This window comes from Leuresthes tenuis, unplaced genomic scaffold (assembly GCF_036924035.1).
Source record: "Leuresthes tenuis unplaced genomic scaffold, fLeuTen1.0.hap1 SCAF_4, whole genome shotgun sequence".
NCBI classification, from domain to species: domain Eukaryota; kingdom Metazoa; phylum Chordata; class Actinopteri; order Atheriniformes; family Atherinopsidae; genus Leuresthes; species Leuresthes tenuis.
The window spans coordinates 32383978-32404397 of NW_027325358.1; the positions used below are offsets into that span (position 1 = coordinate 32383978).

The 20420-nt window shown below is 41.3% G+C and overlaps 2 non-coding genes across 2 annotated transcripts; one reads left to right on the plus strand and one right to left on the minus strand.

The window, feature by feature from the left end:
- The first annotated feature begins 4433 nt into the window (after positions 1-4433).
- LOC140306130 (U2 spliceosomal RNA) lies at positions 4434-4621 on the plus strand. The gene has a single exon (XR_011915488.1). It is a non-coding gene; the product is annotated as a U2 spliceosomal RNA (small nuclear RNA).
- A 4104-nt stretch (positions 4622-8725) lies between these two features.
- Positions 8726-8913, minus strand: LOC140306163 (U2 spliceosomal RNA). Its single transcript, XR_011915517.1, has one exon. It is a non-coding gene; the product is annotated as a U2 spliceosomal RNA (small nuclear RNA).
- Positions 8914-20420: the final 11507 nt, after the last annotated feature.

The following is a 20420-nucleotide window of genomic DNA, read 5'->3' on the forward strand; positions in this document are numbered from 1 at the left end:
ATGGGTGTAAGCTTACACGGGACAAGTGAAGACTTTGTTATTTTAAGAAATTCCCACCAGGCTGTCAGAGAGGTGCTGATGTTAATGCTTTTGAAACATTTCTGATGTTTTACGTTTTGACTAATAAGTGGCAGGTCAGAGATTTCCAGATTATCACACAATGCTTGTTCTATATTTATCCATGTTCATCTATTGGGCTAGGTTTAAACCATTTTGATATATACCGTAACCTATTGGCTAAGGAATAGTGCTGAAAATTAGGTAAATCTAATCCACCACTGTCCTTGGTCTTCTGTAGGGTTTTTAAACTAATACGTGGTGGTTTGTTTTTCCACAGAAATTTGGAGATGCATGAATCTAGTGACTTAAACCAAGTAGCAGGTTGGTTTTATGGGGATCATTGAGAACAAATAGTTAACTTTTGGTAGTATCATCATTTTAATGGTTGTAACTCTCCCCATAAGTGATATAGGTAAGGACTTCCAACGAGAGAGATTGTCCTCTACTGTCTTTAATAATTGCACATAAATTAGCTTTGTTAGCTCTGAGAGCCTGGAGGAAATGTTTATGCCTAAATATCTAATATTTCCTGACTGTAAAGTGATCGCAGGTATATTCTGGACCCTACAGTCAGAAAGTGCTGAGAATTTATTTATGAGTGTGATCGTGTGAGTGAGAGACGTCTGTGAGTTCTGAAGGAAAAGTAATACATCATCAGCATAAAGACTTATTTTATTCTCAATATTTTGGGGTTGGTTGTCTTTAATATTTCTATCTTGTCTGATAGCAGCTGCTTAAGGTTTGATGAAAATAGCAAAAAGTGAGGGAGAAAGTGAGCAACCCTGTCTTGTACTTCTCTGCAGACTGAAGCTTGGAGAAGTTTGATCATTTGTCCTGACACTTGCATTTGGGGAGTCAGTTATTTTCTTGTGAGGAGATAAGAGGCTTTAATAATAATATCTTGCAAGAGAGAACAACACAGTACAGAATACAGAGTTGCTCTGACCACTGAAGCAAAAACACACAGTTATATTGCCCGCTCATCACGTCATCTGTTTTTGGGTATAATTGATTGTTCTTCTAACTTTCCTCCCCAACCATCAGTTGAGGTTACCCAGACACACTCGTAAATACCAGCCTAACCCTGTCCCCCCTAAAGTGCAGCTATCTCATTATAACAAGCCCACCATTGTAAAGAGGAATTTAAGAAAACAGGGCAGGGTGGTACCTTGCAGCTCGGTCATTTGCAGGTTATACACAGTAACACTCAATACAATGCATATAAGAATTATTTTCCATTACATTCCTCCCTTTTGATTATAATAATACCATTATATTAATCAACCCAAAAGAAACAAGGAAAATAATAACTTTATCTGTAAAACATCAGCCTGCATTTGCACACAACGTGAGTTTAAAATGGAGGCATCATATTAATAAAGGGTCCAATGATAAACAATCAAAACATGAACAATTAAACATGATTATCTTCATCCCTCTCTAAGTCAGCGTCACTAGAGGAAAAATTTTGAAAGCAAGAAAGTTATTTGAGTCATTTGGTCTTTTTCACACTGTTGTTTAGATGGACTACATAAAAGGATGTCATCCACATACTGCAAAAGAGCAGAGCCTGTGGTTGATTGAAGTTAATCCAGACTAGCTTTGAGGGCAGCATTGTAAATAGTGGGACTTTCACAGTACCCCTGGCATAACCGGGTAAAAGTCCAAGATCTCCCTTCAAACTAAAAAGCAAACCAAAATGGGCTATCAGGGTGCACTGGCGACAAGTCAACCACTGAGAAAAACTGTGCATCTGATGTAATTTGAGACAAAATAGTGTGTGGGTTGGGCACAGTAGGAGCATGTGGCTGAACTGCAGCATTCACCGCTTGGAGGTCCTGTACAAAACGCCATTCATCTGGCTGGCCAGCATCTTTAATCTTTTTAACAGGAAACAATGGAGTAAGCACAGGTGAATTTTCAAAAGGAACAATAACGCCTGTTTTCTGAAAAGATTGAAAAACAGGTTTAATCCCTTTAATTGCTTCAGGCTTAAAAAGGTATTGTTTTTTACATGGACAAAAGTCTGATTTAGGGGTGACAATTACTGGTTCACAGCCTTTTATCAACCCCACATCATATTTGCTCTTAGCCCAAAGATCATTGGGCACTTCAGCCAACATGGGTATCGAAGACAAATCTGTTTCAGATAAAAAACATGCTTCAAAATGTGATTCTGTGGTAGGAATTAAGTCCACAGTTCTTTGACAATGCATTGTACTCAAAAATGTTTTTTTGTATGCTGACAATCGTTCAGAAAACATCAAATTTGGATCAGCAGGTGAAACAGTCCACTCCATTTCTTTCTGACATGTAGCAACAAACTCTCCCACACCTTGTCACTGCCAGTGTGTACGTTTGGCCAAGGAAATGTGAGGGCGAGTACCACAAACATTAAAAAAATCGAAGTGCTCTGGAGTGAGCGACACAGCCAATAAAGTAGGCGCACATATTTTTTCACTTCTTCTCATAGTCATTGTCAGGCCCCAAAGAAATGTGTGATGTGCAGTGCAAATCAGTAGGTTGCATGAAATCAGAAAGGGGTGAAACTAACGCTTTTGCTTCTTCCACTAGTTGTTGTGAAAAAGGAGAGCTGGGAAGTTTCCACTCATAAGCATATGTAAGTGCCGATGAATCAAACTGCACTGCTGTGAAAACTTTGTCAGGCTGTAACATAACCTTAACACCCTCTGGTGTAGAAGTTAAAATAATGCCTAATTTACACATGAGATCACAGCCCATCAGGTTAATGGGACACAACTCTGATAACAAAAATGAGTGTTTGAAGGAGAGCTCATCGGGAGTGACAACACGCAATGGGCATTGTCATTTTCTCCTTCACAACCTGGCCTGATGCAGACATACAGTAAACGTGGTTTCCACTTAACTTTGGAGGGCAATCAAACTCCCCTGACGTCACTACTGATGAACATAAGTTCCTATATTCTGAGAGAAATATCTTTGCTCTAGGACGGAAATAGCATGCAAAACTTTACTACGTGAATCACAGTCGGCAAGCGTTGCTTCACTACACAGAGCAGGAAAAATGTGTGAGTGTGTTTGTGCTATCACCCATTAGTGGAGGCTCCGCTGCCGCGTGACGTCCAGAACCTGCCTCCCACCCTCAGTCAGCCTTTTGCCCAATTTCATCACTTTTTAGCTGTGGACAGTCCTTCTTCCAGTGTCCAGTCTGGCCACAGTAAAAACAAATATTCGGATCATAGCTCTGGCGTGGCCCATTTCGACCTCCTCTCCCACACGTCCACGTCTTCGACTTCGGCCTCGTCCTCTGTTTACACAAACTACGTAATACATGGTCATGGTTGCCAAATGCAGCTCCTTTTCACACTTGTCCCTTTTGGTTGTCTTACGCGTCTCAACTTGGTTCTGAGCATGGCGAGCATATCGGCGAACGTCAGCCAAACGAGGACCCTCACACCATCCCACGTAAATGTTCTTTACTTCAGTGGCGACATCTATATAATATTGTCTGGGTCCCGTTAAAACATGTATTTTTCCCATCTAATTCCTTGTTTGCTTTAAAACAAGTATTCCCCATTTTCTATCCCTTCAGTAACCAACCAGTTTGTATGGAGTACACTGGAGCAACTTGACTGATCAGTAAAACACTGCTTTTGTTGTCACTGCAAGGCTTCCCCCGTCGGTTGTTTCACTGAGACACTACTGAGTAACTACAACTCAACACAGTTTATACACATAACATTCATATACATACTAACAAACAAACAAACAATAATTTATCGCAATTTTCTCATCTCTGTTTGAACGTACACCCAGGTAAATATTCCTGTAGTCTTCTCAACCCTTAGATCCTATTTCGGTGAATTTGACATCTGCCTTGTATGTAACAGATTAGCGGTTTAGCAGTTTTAATTTAGTTTGAGTGAAGGAATTCATTTTATAGCAAAATCCGAAATCGTGAAGAACTCATGAAAGTAAGCTTATTCTCGGATTCCTGAAACTTTAGATTTGCTCTTTCTTTTACTGCAAAGTACAACGTTGAGCAGCACTAATGAGTTGTTTCTATTTTTGGCAGGCTTTACCTTTGCGGATGAAGCCCTTTCTGTCTGTGCAAAAGAAATCTTGTTACTGTGCAGAGTGACTTCTCTGAGTAGAGTCGCCTTACTTGTTGCGACTGTGCCGATGTTCGAAGCTGGAGTGCAAAGTTGTTGCTTTAATGGTGCTCGCTGGAGCGTGTGGTAGTGTAAAGTTATACCATTTAAAAGGGCTGAAGAGTGCTCAGTGCAGCGGGTGGGCGGAGGTGCAAAGTGACACTATGGCCATAAAAAGAACACCGCTACAAGTGCGCATTGTGCCAGGAAGGGCCCTCGGACGTGAACCAGTGGACAGATATCGCTTCTCGGCCTTTTGGCTAAGATCAAGTGTAGTATCTGTACTTATCAGTTTAATATGTGATATGTCTATGCAAGGACTACATATTAAATGGATTTTTATCAATAGGAGTTGAAAAAGGAGCTTGCTCCGTTCACTCCAAGCATCGACCCGGTATTGCAGTGCCGCTGGGAACGGTGCGGTCTCCTCTGCTCTTGTGAAAAAGCAAACAGCGGTGCAGGAAGGAAGTTTCTTTTAATCTGCTGAGAAAAGAGAGTGAATGCGAAGCAGACTTTAACACGGCTCTGGGAGCGAGCCGAGTGCGGGCTAACCAGGAGAATTGCTTGAAAGATACGCGACACCGAATGAGCGGTCAGAACAAAGCCTCAATACGGTGTTCCCGTGGTGTTTTTATAAAATGCGGTGTAAAAAAAGGTGTGAATGCCCCATAGAAAACTAAAAGGTGGAGCGGAAGTGTTCGGCTGCAAGAAGGTGTGAATGTCCGACTATATTTGGTGAAAAGCAGGTGAAGCAAGGTCTGAATGCCCAACCTTACATCATCAAAAGCGAGATCAGAGGTTTTTGGCTGCAAGAAGGCCATAGTTGGCCAAAAGCGGGTAAGGTGCGAATGATCGGCTAAATATCAACAAAAGTGGGGGCGGAGGTCTTCGGATGCAAGTGGGTGTGAATATCCCACCATACAAGTATGGTGGAGAGGAAGCTGTGAATGGCCGACCATAGTTTGCAAAAAGCGGGTGAGAAAAGGTGCGAATGTCCAACCATACATGATCAAAACAGGGAGCGGAGGTGTTTGGCTGCGACAAGGTGTGAATGTCCACCCATAATTAATGAAAAGCGGGCAACAAGTAGGTTCGAATGCCCAACCATACATCATCAAAAGCAGGAGTGGATGTGTTCGGCTACAAGAAGGTTTGAATGTCGGAGCATAGTTTGTAAAAAGCGGGTAAGAAAAGGTTCGAATGCCCGAACATACACCATCAAAAGAGGGAGCGGAGGTGTTTCGCTGCAAGAAGGTGTGAATGTCCGAGCATAGTTTGTAGAAAGTGGGTAAGAAAAGGTTCGAATGCCAGAACATACACCATCAAAAGAGGGAGCGGAGGTGTTCCGCTGTAAGAAGGTGTGAATGTCCGACCATAGTTGGTAAAAAGCGGGTAAGAAAAGGTTCGAATGCCAAAATATACACCATCAAAAGCGGAAGCCGAGGTGTTCGGCTGCAAGTAGGTGTGAATGTCAGATCATAATTTGCAAAAAGCTGATGAGAAAGGTGTGAATGACCGACAATAATTGCTGAAAAATGTGTTAGAAAAGGTAAGAATGCCGGACCATTCATCATCAAAAGCGGGAGAAGAGGTGTTCGGCTGTAAGACGGTGTGAATGTCCGACCATAGTTGGTAAAAAGTGGGTATGAAAAGGTTCGAATGCCCAAATTCGGCTGCAAAAAACTGTTCGGCTGCAAAAAGGTGTGAATGTTCGACTAAATTTTGTAAAAAGCGGGTAAGACAAGGTGCGAATGCCTGACAATGTATGATCAAAAGCGGGAGCGGAGGTGTTCAGCTGCAAGAAGGTGTGAATGTCCTACCATAATTGCTGAAAAATGTGTTAGAAACGGTAAGAATGCCGGACCATACATCATCAAAAGCTAGAGAGGTGGTGTTCGGCTGCAAGTAGGTGTGAATGTCTGACTAAAGTTCAAATATATTAACAAAAGCGGGAGGAGAGGTCTTCGGATGAGTGGTTGAGAATTTCCAACCATAATCTATAAAATGCGGTGAAAAAAAAGGTGTGATAGATACCTAAAAGGTGGAGCGGAAGTGTTCGGCTGCAAGAAGGTGTGAATGTTATATATATAGTTGGTGAAAAGCAGGAAAAGCAAGGTCTGAATGCCCAATCTTACATCATCAAAAGCGAGATCAGAGGTGTTTGGCGGCAAGAAAACGGGTAAGGTGTGAATGACCGAATAAATATCAACAAAAGTGGGGGCGGAGGTCTTCGGATGCAAGTGGGTGTGAATATCCCACCATACAAGTATGGTGGAGAGGAAGCTGTGAATGGCCGACCATAGTTTGCAAAAAGCGGGTGAGAAAAGGTGCGAATGTCCAACCATACATGATCAAAACAGGGAGCGGAGGTGTTTGGCTGCGACAAGGTGTGAATGTCCACCCATAATTAATGAAAAGCGGGCAACAAGTAGGTTCGAATGCCCAACCATACATCAACAAAATCAGGAGTGGATGTGTTTGGCTACAAGAAGGTTTGAATGTCCGAGCATAGTTTGTAAAAAGCGGGTAAGAAAAGGTGCGAATGCCCGACAAAGTATGATCAAAAGAGGGAGTGGAGGTTTTCGGCTACAAGAAGGTTTGAATGTACGACCATAGTTTGTAAAAAGCGGGTAAGAAAAGGTGCGAATGCCCGAACATACACCATCAAAAGAGGGAGCGGAGGTGTTCCACTGAAAGACGGTGTGAATGTCCGACCATAGTTGGTAAAAAGCGGGTAAGAAAAGGTTCGAATGCCCGAATATATACCATCAAAAGCGGAAGCGGAGGTGTTCGGTTGTAAGAAGTTGTGAACGTCCGAATTTAGTCGAACACCTTTTTGCAGCCGAACACAGTTTTTTGCAGCCGAATTTGGGCATTCGAACCTTTTCTTACCCGCTTTTTGCAAACTATGGTCGGCCATTCACAGCTTCCTCTCCACCATACTTGTATGGTGGGATATTCACACCCACTTGCATCCGAAGACCTCCGCCCCCACTTTTGTTGATATTTAGTCGGTCATTCACACCTTACCCGTTTTCTTGCCGCCAAACACCTCTGATCTCGCTTTTGATGATGTAAGATTGGGCATTCAGACCTTGCTTTTCCTGCTTTTCACCAACTATATATATAACATTCACACCTTCTTGCAGCCGAACACTTCCGCTCCACCTTTTAGGTATCTATCACACCTTTTTTTTCACCGCATTTTATAGATTATGGTTGGAAATTCTCAACCACTCATCCGAAGACCTCTCCTCCCGCTTTTGTTAATATATTTGAACTTTAGTCAGACATTCACACCTACTTGCAGCCGAACACCACCTCTCTAGCTTTTGATGATGTATGGTCCGGCATTCTTACCGTTTCTAACACATTTTTCAGCAATTATGGTAGGACATTCACACCTTCTTGCAGCTGAACACCTCCTCTCCCACTTATGATCATGTGCGGATTGATTTTCGAAAATTTTCTTTCATGTTTTCTAGCAATTAAAAATGGACATTTAGACCTTCTTGCAGCTGAACACCTCCGCTCCCGCTTTTGATCATACATTGTCAGGCATTCGCACCTTGTCTTACCCGCTTTTTACAAAATTTAGTCGAACATTCACACCTTTTTGCAGCCGAACACAATTTTTTGCAGCCGAATTTGGGCATTCGAACCTTTTCATACCCACTTTTTACCAACTATGGTCGGACATTCACACCGTCTTACAGCGGAACACCTCCGCTCCCTCTTTTGATGGTGTATGTTCGGGCATTCGAACCTTTTCTTACCCGCTTTTTACAAACTATGCTCGGACATTCAAACCTTCTTGTAGCCGAACACATCCACTCCTGCTTTTGATGATGTATGGTTGGGCATTCGAACCTACTTGTTGCCCGCTTTTCATTAATTATGGGTGGACATTCACACCTTGTCGCAGCCAAACACCTCCGCTCCCTGTTTTGATCATGTATGGTTGGACATTCGCACCTTTTCTCACCCGCTTTTTGCAAACTATGGTCGGCCATTCACAGCTTCCTCTCCACCATACTTGTATGGTGGGATATTCACACCAACTTGCATCCGAAGACCTCCGCCCCCACTTTTGTTGATATTTAGCCGATCATTCGCACCTTACCCGCTTTTGGCCAACTATGGCCTTCTTGCAGCCAAAAACCTCTGATCTCGCTTTTGATGATGTAAGGTTGGGCATTCAGACCTTGCTTCACCTGCTTTTCACCAAATATAGTCGGACATTCACACCTTCTTGCAGCCGAACACTTCCGCTCCACCTTTTAGTTTTCTATGGGGCATTCACACCTTTTTTTACACCGCATTTTATAAAAACACCACAGGAACACCGTATTGAGGCTTTGTTCTGACCGCTCATTCGGTGTCGCGTTTCTTTCAAGCAATTCTCCTGGTTAGCCCGCACTCGGCTCGCTCCCAGAGCCGTGTTAAAGTCTGCTTCGCATTCACTCTCTTTTCTCAGCAGATTAAAAGAAACTTCCATCCTGCACCGCTGTTTGCTTTTTCACAAGAGCAGAGGAGAGCGCACCGTTCCCAGCAGCACTGCAGTACCGGGTCGATGCTTGGAGTGAACGGAGCAAGCTCCTTTTTCAACTCCTATTGATAAAAATCCATTTAATATGTAGTCCTTGCATAGACATATCACATATTAAACTGATAAGTACAGATACTACACTTGATCTTAGCCAAAAGGCCGAGAAGCGATATCTGTCCACTGGTTCACGTCCGAGGGCCCTTCCTGGCACAATGCGCACTTGTAGCGGTGTTCTTTTTATGGCCATAGTGTCACTTTGCACCTCCGCCCACCCGCTGCACTGAGCACTCTTCAGCCCTTTTAAATGGTATAACTTTACACTACCACACGCTCCAGCGAGCACCATTAAAGCAACAACTTTGCACTCCAGCTTCGAACATCGGCACAGTCGCAACAAGTAAGGCGACTCTACTCAGAGAAGTCACTCTGCACAGTAACAAGATTTCTTTTGCACAGACAGAAAGGGCTTCATCCGCAAAGGTAAAGCCTGCCAAAAATAGAAACAACTCATTAGTGCTGCTCAACGTTGTACTTTGCAGTAAAAGAAAGAGCAAATCTAAAGTTTCAGGAATCCGAGAATAAGCTTACTTTCATGAGTTCTTCACGATTTCGGATTTTGCTATAAAATGAATTCCTTCACTCAAACTAAATTAAAACTGCTAAACCGCTAATCTGTTACATACAAGGCAGATGTCAAATTCACCGAAATAGGATCTAAGGGTATTTGGCCAATCGAGCTGTAGCAGCTTCGGTAAAAGAGTATAAGTTGAAGAGTTTGTGAATAAAGGTGTGCGCACACATAGTGAGTTGTAGGAAAATAGGCAGGGAGCAATGCCGGCTGGGGTATATGTTCTTGTATGTTGTCTGACTGTTTGATTTGAATGTGTTGTGTAAGTGTCCTGTTGAATGTTACATGTTTGGGCTTTGACACGCTTCACTGTGGTTGTTAACTGTGTGGTGTGTCCTGAAATGTTATATGTTTGGGCTGTGTGACATGCTTAATGCTTTTCAGTAGCAACCCACTTATTCATATATAGCAACTGACAACATAAGAAGTCCGGACATACTTTGATAGTAGTTGTAGAAGTATCCTTATTGATAATAGATAAACTAATTCATAGTGATAGAACAGTAGATGAACAGGTGCCTGCACATGTCTCATGAAAATAAAATGGGTGTATGATTGCTGACGGCAGAGCAATACTGCCAAACTTATGAGTTCTTGTGGCAAACTTGATTCAGTGTCTTGACGTGTATACGCTGTTTCGCTGACTTGTCACAAGAAACAAAGTGTGTTTGATAAGATCCGACCATTTTATTACGGGAGGATCAGTATGTATGGATTCTGATGTGACTGATAAACCCATTCGTATCTTAAGCATAATCTAATACGCGAGACAACGCCCTGGCACACAATCAAAAAAAAAAAGAGAGAGAGCGGTTTTGTGTCCCCACAGTCCATAATGTAGAAAAGAGAGAAAAAAGCCTTTCTGATTTGGTGTGTGTGCTCACAGTGTAGAGAAAAGAGAGAAAAGAAAGCCGTTTTGGTGTCACGGGTGTTGTGACTTACACACACACATTTCTGAATTGAGAAAGGAAATTATTTTAGAGAAAGCACTAGAGTTTAGATCCCACATTTGTTGATAGGCATTCATTTAATTTTTCTTTTAATCAGTTTTAAAGTGAATACTAACTGAGAAATGAAAAAGGTGAAGAGTTTAGAAGCTTGGTTCAAGAGCAAAACTTGGTTTATGATCAGCTGAGTCTCTAAACAGAACAGCAAAGGGCTTCATCGAACATTTAAAAAAGATTCAGATTGTTAGAATATCCAGAATTTATAGGAATGGTGGTGATTACTCTTATTTTCTAGAATGGAAATAACTGCACCATGTCTGTTTTATGAATTTAAGGGGCTAAAAAGTTTTGTTCTCGTTTTTCTATGATTAACCGAATGTATGTGAGAGTCCAAACAGACAGAAGGGTTATGGCCGAGCGCTGGACCTTCCAAAAAAGATGAGACAGGCTGGACCTGTGCCATACTAGTTAAGACCTGCCTGTGGATAACAGGTTCTTTAAACTCTCACACACACAAACTCACACACGTTTGCACACATACACCCATACACACACACATTCTTGAACTTGCTGCAAGATTAAACATTTGCATTAACTGACTCCAGCAACTCTGAGTCTCATTGAGAGACTTTTCTCAACAATTGGGTCCTCAAACCAGATCTCAACGTTTTTTCCGCTTTCCAGGGTCGGAGCTGAAACCGTGCACGGGGGAGTCCAGTACTCCTAATGAAAGACCCCCTGCTGAATTGCGGTAATTAGGGGCCAGTGTCCACTGAAAGGGGGAAAAAGGGACGAGATCGTACTTTTGAATCAATGGCCAGAAGCCATTGGCAGTGCAGGCATCAACAATAATGGTGTTATTTCACCCATTAACACTTAAGGTACCTCATGCAGTGGCTGTGATATGGTTACTTAACAAAATATCTTTATCAGACATCTCTCCTACATAACAGTTCTTCTTTCACAGCCACACCTTGTTGTCGATAGATGTGCTACACTTAATCCATACACACTGCTACCTACCCCACAGATGGAAAGCCTCATGATTGCATGTCAGAAATAACCATCAGTGTTTTACCCAGGCCAGACTTAACTGATATACGTTATGAAAATGCAGAAATAACTATATTTATTCAACAGGTCAAGCAAAAAACCCTGATGGCACAAATGCTACAGGATTTGCAGTAGTAACAGAAACTGAAGTTTTCTTAAAACAACCACTACCAAAAAATTACTCTGTTCAAGCAGTCGAATTGGTAGCTTTAACTGAAGCTTGTAAATTAAATAACAAAAAGGTTGTTAACGTTTACACTGACAGTCAGTATGCCTTCTCAACTGTACATGTGTTAACACAGCATTGGAAAAACAGGTATGTTGACATCCACAGCTAAATGTATAAACTACAAATATTTTAGCATTATTAGATGTTATTCAATTGCCATCTACAATAGACTCGTATGAATGACCGGAAGGAAAACCATACTGCCAAAGAATTTGTTTAAATATGCTGCAGTATTGAGCCACGCACCATGTCATGTCTCAACAGGAGGGATGGAAGCAATAATGAACAAGGTTTTTACAGCATATGGTTTTACTAATTATTGAATTTTTTTTTTTAGAATAAATAAATGAATAAAGTTTTGTCTAGCAGGTCAAATATGTGCAAAATACATTCCACAGGGCAATCTAAGACCAAAACGAAGATAATTCCCTAAGCCAGTGTATCTTTTTCAACATATTTGTTTGGATTTCATTATTTCATTATTGTGTAGATTTCATTGAACTAAATTAATGTTAAGGGAAACGATTCTGCTCAGTGACAACAGAGGTTTTTACCAAATGGTCTGAAATATTTCCATGTGCACAAGCAGATGCACTCTCAGTAGCAAAATCACGCGTAAAATAACTCATTTCTAGATTTGAAATTCCTGAAAAGATCTTCAGTGATAATTTGACACACTTTGTAAACTATGTCATCTCACTGATGGCAAAGAACTTAAAATAGATCTTAGAAACCACTGTGATATAGAAGGTTTCGCTAACACATTGGAATTGTTTTACTATTTACATATGCATGTGCAGTGAAGAATTGCTTGCTGCTGATAAATGCAAAGAAGAACAGCTTACACATAGATGCTCACATATAGGCTGCTGAATGCAATGAAGACCTGCTTATCCAGTAAAGTTCAATGTCAATGTGTAATATTCAATTAGGATTTGCAAAACAGTGAAGTTAAACAATGAATGGGTCCATAGTCGGTATGAGAAGACTACAGGAATATTTACCTGGGTGTACGTTCAAACAGAGATGAGAAAATTGCGATAAATTATTGTTTGTTTGTTTGTTAGTATGTATATGAATGTTATGTGTATAAACTGTGTTGAGTTGTAGTTACTCAGTAGTGTCTCAGTGAAACAACCGACGGGGGAAGCCTTGCAGTGACAACAAAAGCAGTGTTTTACTGATCAGTCAAGTTGCTCCAGTGTACTCCATACAAACTGGTTGGCTACTGAAGGGATAGAAAATGGGGAATACTTGTTTTAAAGCAAACAAGGAATGAGATGGGAAAAATACATGTTTTAACGGGACCCAGACAATATTATATAGATGTCGCCACTGAAGTAAAGAACATTTACGTGGGATGGTGTGAGGGTCCTCGTTTGGCTGACGTTCGCCGATATGCTCGCCATGCTCAGAACCAAGTTGAGACGCGTAAGACAACCAAAAGGGACAAGTGTGAAAAGGAGCTGCATTTGGCAGCCATGACCATGTATTACGCAGTTGGTGTAAACAGAGGACGAGGCCGAAGTCGAAGACGTGGACGTGTGGGAGAGGAGGTCGAAATGGGCCACGCCAGAGCTATGATCCGAATATTTGTTTTTACTGTGGCCAGACTGGACACTGGAAGAAGGACTGTCCACAGCTAAAAAGTGATGAAATTGGGCAAAAGGCTGACTGAGGGTGGGAGGCAGGTTCTGGACGTCACGCGGCAGCGGAGCCTCCACTAATGGGTGATAGCACAAACACACTCACACATTTTTCCTGCTCTGTGTAGTGAAGCAACGCTTGCCGACTGTGATTCACGTAGTAAAGTTTTGCATGCTATTTCCGTCCTAGAGCAAAGATATTTCTCTCAGAATATAGGAACTTATGTTCATCAGTAGTGACGTCAGGGGAGTTTGATTGCCATCCAAAGTTAAGTGGAAACCACGTTTACTGTATGTCTGCATCAGGCCAGGTTGTGAAGGAGAAAATGACAATGCCCATTGCGTGTTGTCACTCCCGATGAGCTCTCCTTCAAACACTCATTTTTGTTATCAGAGTTGTGTCCCATTAACCTGATGGGCTGTGATCTCATGTGTAAATTAGGCATTATTTCAACTTCTACACCAGAGGGTGTTAAGGTTATGTTACAGCCTGACAAAGTTTTCACAGCAGTGCAGTTTGATTCATCGGCACTTACATATGCTTATGAGTGGAAACTTCCCAGCTCTCCTTTTTCACAACAACTAGTGGAAGAAGCAAAAGCGTTAGTTTCACCCCTTTCTGATTTCATGCAACCTACTGATTTGCACTGCACATCACACATTTCTTTGGGGCCTGACAATGACTATGAGAAGAAGTGAAAAAATATGTGCGCCTACTTTATTGACTCCAGAGCACTTCGATTTTTTTAATGTTTGTGGTACTCGCCCTCACATTTCCTTGGCCAAACGTACACACTGGCAGTGACAAGGTGTGGGAGAGTTTGTTGCTACATGTCAGAAAGAAATGGAGTGGACTGTTTCACCTGCTGATCCAAATTTGATGTTTTCTGAACGATTGTCAGCATACAAAAAAACATTTTTGAGTACAATGCATTGTCAAAGAACTGTGGACTTAATTCCTACCACAGAATCACATTTTGAAGCATGTTTTTTATCTGAAACAGATTTGTCTTCGATACCCATGTTGGCTGAAGTGCCCAATGATATTTGGGCTAAGAGCAAATATGATGTGGGGTTGATAAAAGGCTGTGAACCAGTAATTGTCACCCCTAAATCAGACTTTTGTCCATGTAAAAAACAATACCTTTTTAAGCCTGAAGCAATTAAAGGGATTAAACCTGTTTTTCAATCTTTTCAGAAAACAGGCGTTATTGTTCCTTTTGAAAATTCACCTGTGCTTACTCCATTGTTTCCTGTTAAAAAGATTAAAGATGCTGGCCAGCCAGATGAATGGCGTTTTGTACAGGACCTCCAAGCGGTGAATGCTGCAGTTCAGCCACATGCTCCTACTGTGCCCAACCCACACACTATTTTGTCTCAAATTACATCAGATGCACAGTTTTTCTCAGTGGTTGACTTGTCGCCAGTGCACCCTGATAGCCCATTTTGGTTTGCTTTTTAGTTTGAAGGGAGATCTTGGACTTTTACCCAGTTATGCCAGGGGTACTGTGAAAGTCCCACTATTTACAATGCTGCCCTCAAAGCTAGTCTGGATTAACTTCAATCAACCACAGGCTCTGCTCTTTTGCAGTATGTGGATGACATCCTTTATTGTAGTCCATCTAAACAACAGTGTGAAAAAGACCAAATGACTCAAATAACTTTCTTGCTTTCAAAATTTTTCCTCTAGTGACGCTGACTTAGAGAGGGATGAAGATAATCATGTTTAATTGTTCATGTTTTGATTGTTTATCATTGGACCCTTTATTACTATGATGCCTGCATTTTAAACTCACGTTGTGTGCAAATGCAGGCTGATGTTTTACAGATAAAGTTATTATTTTCCTTGTTTCTTTTGGGTTGATTAATATAATGGTATTATTATAATCAAAAGGGAGGAATGTAATGGAAAATAATTCTTATATGCATTGTATTGAGTGTTACTGTGTATAACCTGCAAATGACCGAGCTGCAAGGTACCACCCTGCCCTGTTTTCTTAAATTCCTCTTTACAATGGTGGGCTTGTTATAATGAGATAGCTGCACTTTAGGGGGGACAGGGTTAGGCTGGTATTTACGAGTGTGTCTGGGTAACCTCAACTGATGGTTGGGGAGGAAAGTTAGAAGAACAATCAATTATACCCAAAAACAGATGACGTGATGAGCGGGCAATATAACTGTGTGTTTTTGCTTCAGTGGTCAGAGCAACTCTGTATTCTGTACTGTGTTGTTCTCTCTTGCAAGATATTATTATTAAAGCCTCTTATCTCCTCACAAGAAAATAACTGACTCCCCAAATGCAAGTGTCAGGACAAATGATCAAACTTCTCCAAGCTTCAGTCTGCAGAGAAGTACAAGACAGGGTTGCTCACTTTCTCCCTCACTTTTTGCTATTTTCATCAAACCTTAAGCAGCTGCTATCAGACAAGATAGAAATATTAAAGACAACCAACCCCAAAATATTGAGCATAAAATAAGTCTTTATGCTGATGATGTATTACTTTTCCTTCAGAACTCACAGACGTCTCTCACTCACACGATCACACTCATAAATAAATTCTCAGCACTTTCTGACTGTAGGGTCCAGAATATACCTGCGATCACTTTACAGTCAGGAAATATTAGATATTTAGGCATAAACATTTCCTCCAGGCTCTCAGAGCTAACAAAGCTAATTTATGTGCAATTATTAAAGACAGTAGAGGACAATCTCTCTCGTTGGAAGTCCTTACCTATATCACTTATGGGGAGAGTTACAACCATTAAAATGATGATACTACCAAAAGTTAACTATTTGTTCTCAATGATCCCCATAAAACCAACCTGCTACTTGGTTTAAGTCACTAGATTCATGCATCTCCAAATTTCTGTGGAAAAACAAACCACCACGTATTAGTTTAAAAACCCTACAGAAGACCAAGGACAGTGGTGGATTAGATTTACCTAATTTTCAGCACTATTCCTTAGCCAATAGGTTACGGTATATATCAAAATGGTTTAAACCTAGCCCAATAGATGAACATGGATAAATATAGAACAAGCATTGTGTGATAATCTGGAAATCTCTGACCTGCCACTTATTAGTCAAAACGTAAAAAATCACAAATGTTTCAAAAGCATTAACATCAGCACCTCTCTGACAGCCTGGTGGGAATTTCTTAAAATAACAAAGTCTTCACTTGTCCCGTGTAAGCTTACACCCATCTGGAACAATCCTGACATCCTGCAAAACAAAAAAATGCTAAACTTTACTCTGTGGAAGATCAAAGGAATCAAACATCTGGAACATATAATCCAAAATGGACATTTTATTTCATTTGATGAGCTCATATCACAACATGAGATAGGAAGCAATAAATTCCTAGAATATCAACAACTTAAGTCTATAATAACAAAGAAATATATCCTCCACCAACCAGACTTACAACTCCCGATTAGGGTAGCAGAATTTCTAAGCATCTGCACCCCAAAACTACTATCAAAAATATATAAATTATTGTCTAAGATAGATGACACAATGTCTCTACCGTCCTCAAAATGGGAGGCAGATTTATCCATCAGTTCTAGTCATAGCTTCTGGCCACAAATATGTTTGAACACCTTCAGAATGACTCAAAATCCTAATTTACAGCTCATACAATACAAAATTCTTCATAGAACACACTATACAGCTTAAAGGATGTTCAGGATGGGTCTAACACACTCAAACATCTGCTCACATTGCACAGATAACACATCTGATGATTATGCACACGCTTTGTGGTTTTGTGCGCCTGTCCAGAAGTTCTGGCTTGAAGTCTGTGCGGACCTATCAACATGGCTAAAGTGTAGCATTCCTGCATGCCCCACACTGTGCATACTGGGTGACTTGTGCCTGGGGGGTCTGGGTTGCCCTGGACATGCCACAGTATGCGTGGGTTGGTGCAGGTCCTGGTGCCGGGCTTGTTGCTCTGGGAACTCCAAGGTGTCCGCAGGTGGTTGTTTTTTTTAGGGTGTTGGGGCGTGCGGTGAGGGGGAGGGGGTCTGTGTGGGGGTGTGCTTTTCCCCTGTTGGGAGGGGCCTGGGGGGGCCTGGGTGATGGTGGGTCTCAGGCCCGGGCTGCTGCGACTGGTGTGACCGGGTGATTTGTTTGTTTGTTTGTTTGATTTTTGTTGTTGTTTGTTTGTTTTTGTAGAGGTCCTCCGGGGTGGGGTTGGGTTGAGTGGTGTGGGGCGGGATTGGTTCCTTCTGGGGGTACAGTAGCTCCCGGAATATGGTGACTGCAGGCCCCGAGCCTGATGGACATCAGGCCCTCCTGCCCTGTGTTGGGTCCCAGGTAGCGGGGATGCCTATTGCAGCCAGTCTCTGTAAACATAAACAATAAACATTTAAAAAACTTCCCTTGGCAAAGCAAATCTGTTTGGCATAAAGGTATTCAGACTACAATTCTGCTGCCAACAACACTAAACCTTTAGGAATCCGAGAATAAGCTTATTTTCACGAGTTCTACACAATTTCGGATTTTGATATAAAATGAATTCCTTCACTCAAACCAAGTTAAAACTGCTTTGTCCTTCATATTTATCCATGTCTAAATAGCTTTAAACAAAAAAGAACGTTGTACTTTGCAGGATAGGAAAGAACAACACTAAACCTTTTCAGGAATCCGAGAATAAGCGTCGTTTGACGAGTTCTACACAATATCGGATTTTGATATAAAATGAATTCCTTCACTCAAACCAAGTTAAAACTGCTTTGTACTTCATATTTATCCATGTCTAAATAGCTTTAAACAAAAACAAACGTAGTACTTTTCAGGATAGGAAACAACAACACTAAATTTTTTCAGGAATTCAAGAATAAGCTTCTTTTCACGAGTTCTACACAATTCCGGATTTTGATATAAAATTAATTCCTTCACTCAAACCAAGTTAAAACTGCTTTGTCCTTCATATTTATCCATGTCTAAATAGCTTTAAACAAAAAAGAACGTTGTACTTTGCAGGATAGGAAAGAACAACACTAAACCTTTAGGAATCCGAGAATAAGCTTATTTTCACGAGTTCTACACAATTTCAGATTTTGTTATAAAATGAATTCCTTCACTCAAACCAAGTTAAAACTGCTTTGTCCTTCATATTTTTGCATGTCTAAATAGGTTTCAGGCATAAAATTCTTCATATTACCCTGTATGTGAAAGAAGCATACTTGTGATGGAGCAATACACTCCTTTTGGGTAACCTAAACTGATGGTTGGGGAGGAAAGTTAGAAGAACAATCAACTATCAACCAAAGACAGATGACGTGATGAGTGGGCAATATAACTGTGTGTTTTTACTTCAGTGGTCAGAGCAACTCTGTATTCTGTACTGTGTTGTTCTCTCTTTCAAGATATTATTATTAAAGCCTCTTATCTCCTCAGAAGAAAATAACTGACTCTGTGCGTTACTAAATTTCCACCACAATTTTGGCGTCACGAACAGGATCCCTCGACTGGTGTCTCTGGACCGGATCGCAGTGCATGGCCAGCCTGGACTGAAGTAGCTGTTCCAGCCTCATACCTCCAAGGCCTTTTCTGAGAGAGAGGACTGGCAGGTCCTTTTCCTGAATACCAGCGCTAGGATCATTTTTGAAATATGATAGTCTGAGACGATAGGACTGCTTTTTAGTTTTTATTTGAATAAAAGAGGGTTTCCCGGTTGTGTCATTAGTGAGACAGAGATTTCACGGGTAAGTGAAACTTTTGAAGCAGTCCGAAGAAGTGTGAAGTACTCCGAAGAAGTGTGAGTACAGATTAAGGTCCTCATTGGAGACGTCCTTTGAGTGAAGGAATATATTTCCCCATTCCAAGTCTGAGAATGGGAAACAGTAGGTCTCAGACTTTTGACCCTACCGGGGGACCTGAGCATGATGAAATGAAAAAGACATATGGTCCAGAGGTTTTCCACCTGAAGGTTCTTTTAGTATGTTAGAAATAAGAAAATTAGAAGAAAAGTTTTGCAAATATGAGAAAGAGATGAAGCAAAAAAAAGAAAATTAAGTTTAAATAAGAAGTAAGAAAGGTATAGAATTTTGGAAAAAATAAAGTGTATTAAGAGAAAGAAAGGAAAATGTTAAACAAATGCCATGACGGAATGATGATAATAATTTAGTATTAGCTGTGCCGGATCCAGACCTGGACTCCTGCCCTCCACGACGCCTGCAACAACAACAGCCAGCCCTGCCACAAGCCTCTGGCTCTCGGGAAGAAGGGACTTCTTCCATCCTCCCTCGGGAAGAAATTGAGGTCTGATGATGAGGAAAAGGAAGACGTTTGGTTCTCCAGCGTACCTGCCCAAGAACTCTTAACGCAAGTGACAAAAATCCTTTACCCACAATCTGGACTTCAGAGATCTAAACGTGAGAAAAAACAAAACCAGATTCAAACCATGCCTATGGTTAAAGTTGCAGTTCCCACTGGACCATTACTGGTTTATCAACCCTGGACTGAGACTGACATCATGGAAGCATAACAATGCTTACCAGATCCAGAGATTTCTGGACCCCATTTTGCTGACGAGTTGCGAGATTTCTGCGCGTTGTAGTTACTCAGTAGTGTCTCAGTGAAACAACCAACGGGGGAAGCCTTGCGGTGACAACAAAAGCAGTGTTTTACTGATCAGTCAAGTTATCAGAGCTCAAGTGAATCTCAGCGCATTTGAAATTTTATTTGGCAGACCTCCTAACCTGGGATTGGGACCTGTAACCAGACCCCTCCCTTCCACAACTGTTTGTGATGATGCTATGTTGTCTTACTGTCGAAACCTTTCCACTGTTCTATCTCAAGTTTCACAGAAAGTAAAAGCAGCCCTTCCAGCCACAGAAAACACACCACTCCAACCAGATGACAGGTGGAGTGTTACTACTGCAAATCCTGTAGCATTTGTGCCATCAGGGTTTTTTGCTTGACCTGTTGAATAAATATAGTTATTTCTGCATTTTCATAACGTATATCAGTTAAGTCTGGCCTGGGTAAAACACTGATGGTTATTTCTGACATGCAATCATGAGGCTTTCCATCTGTGGGGTAGGTAGCGGTGTGGATGGATTAAGTGTAGCACATCTCTCGACAACAAGGTGTGGCTGTGAAAGAAGAACTGTTATGTAGGAGAGATGTCTGGTAAAGATATTTTGTTAAGTAACCATATCACAGCCAC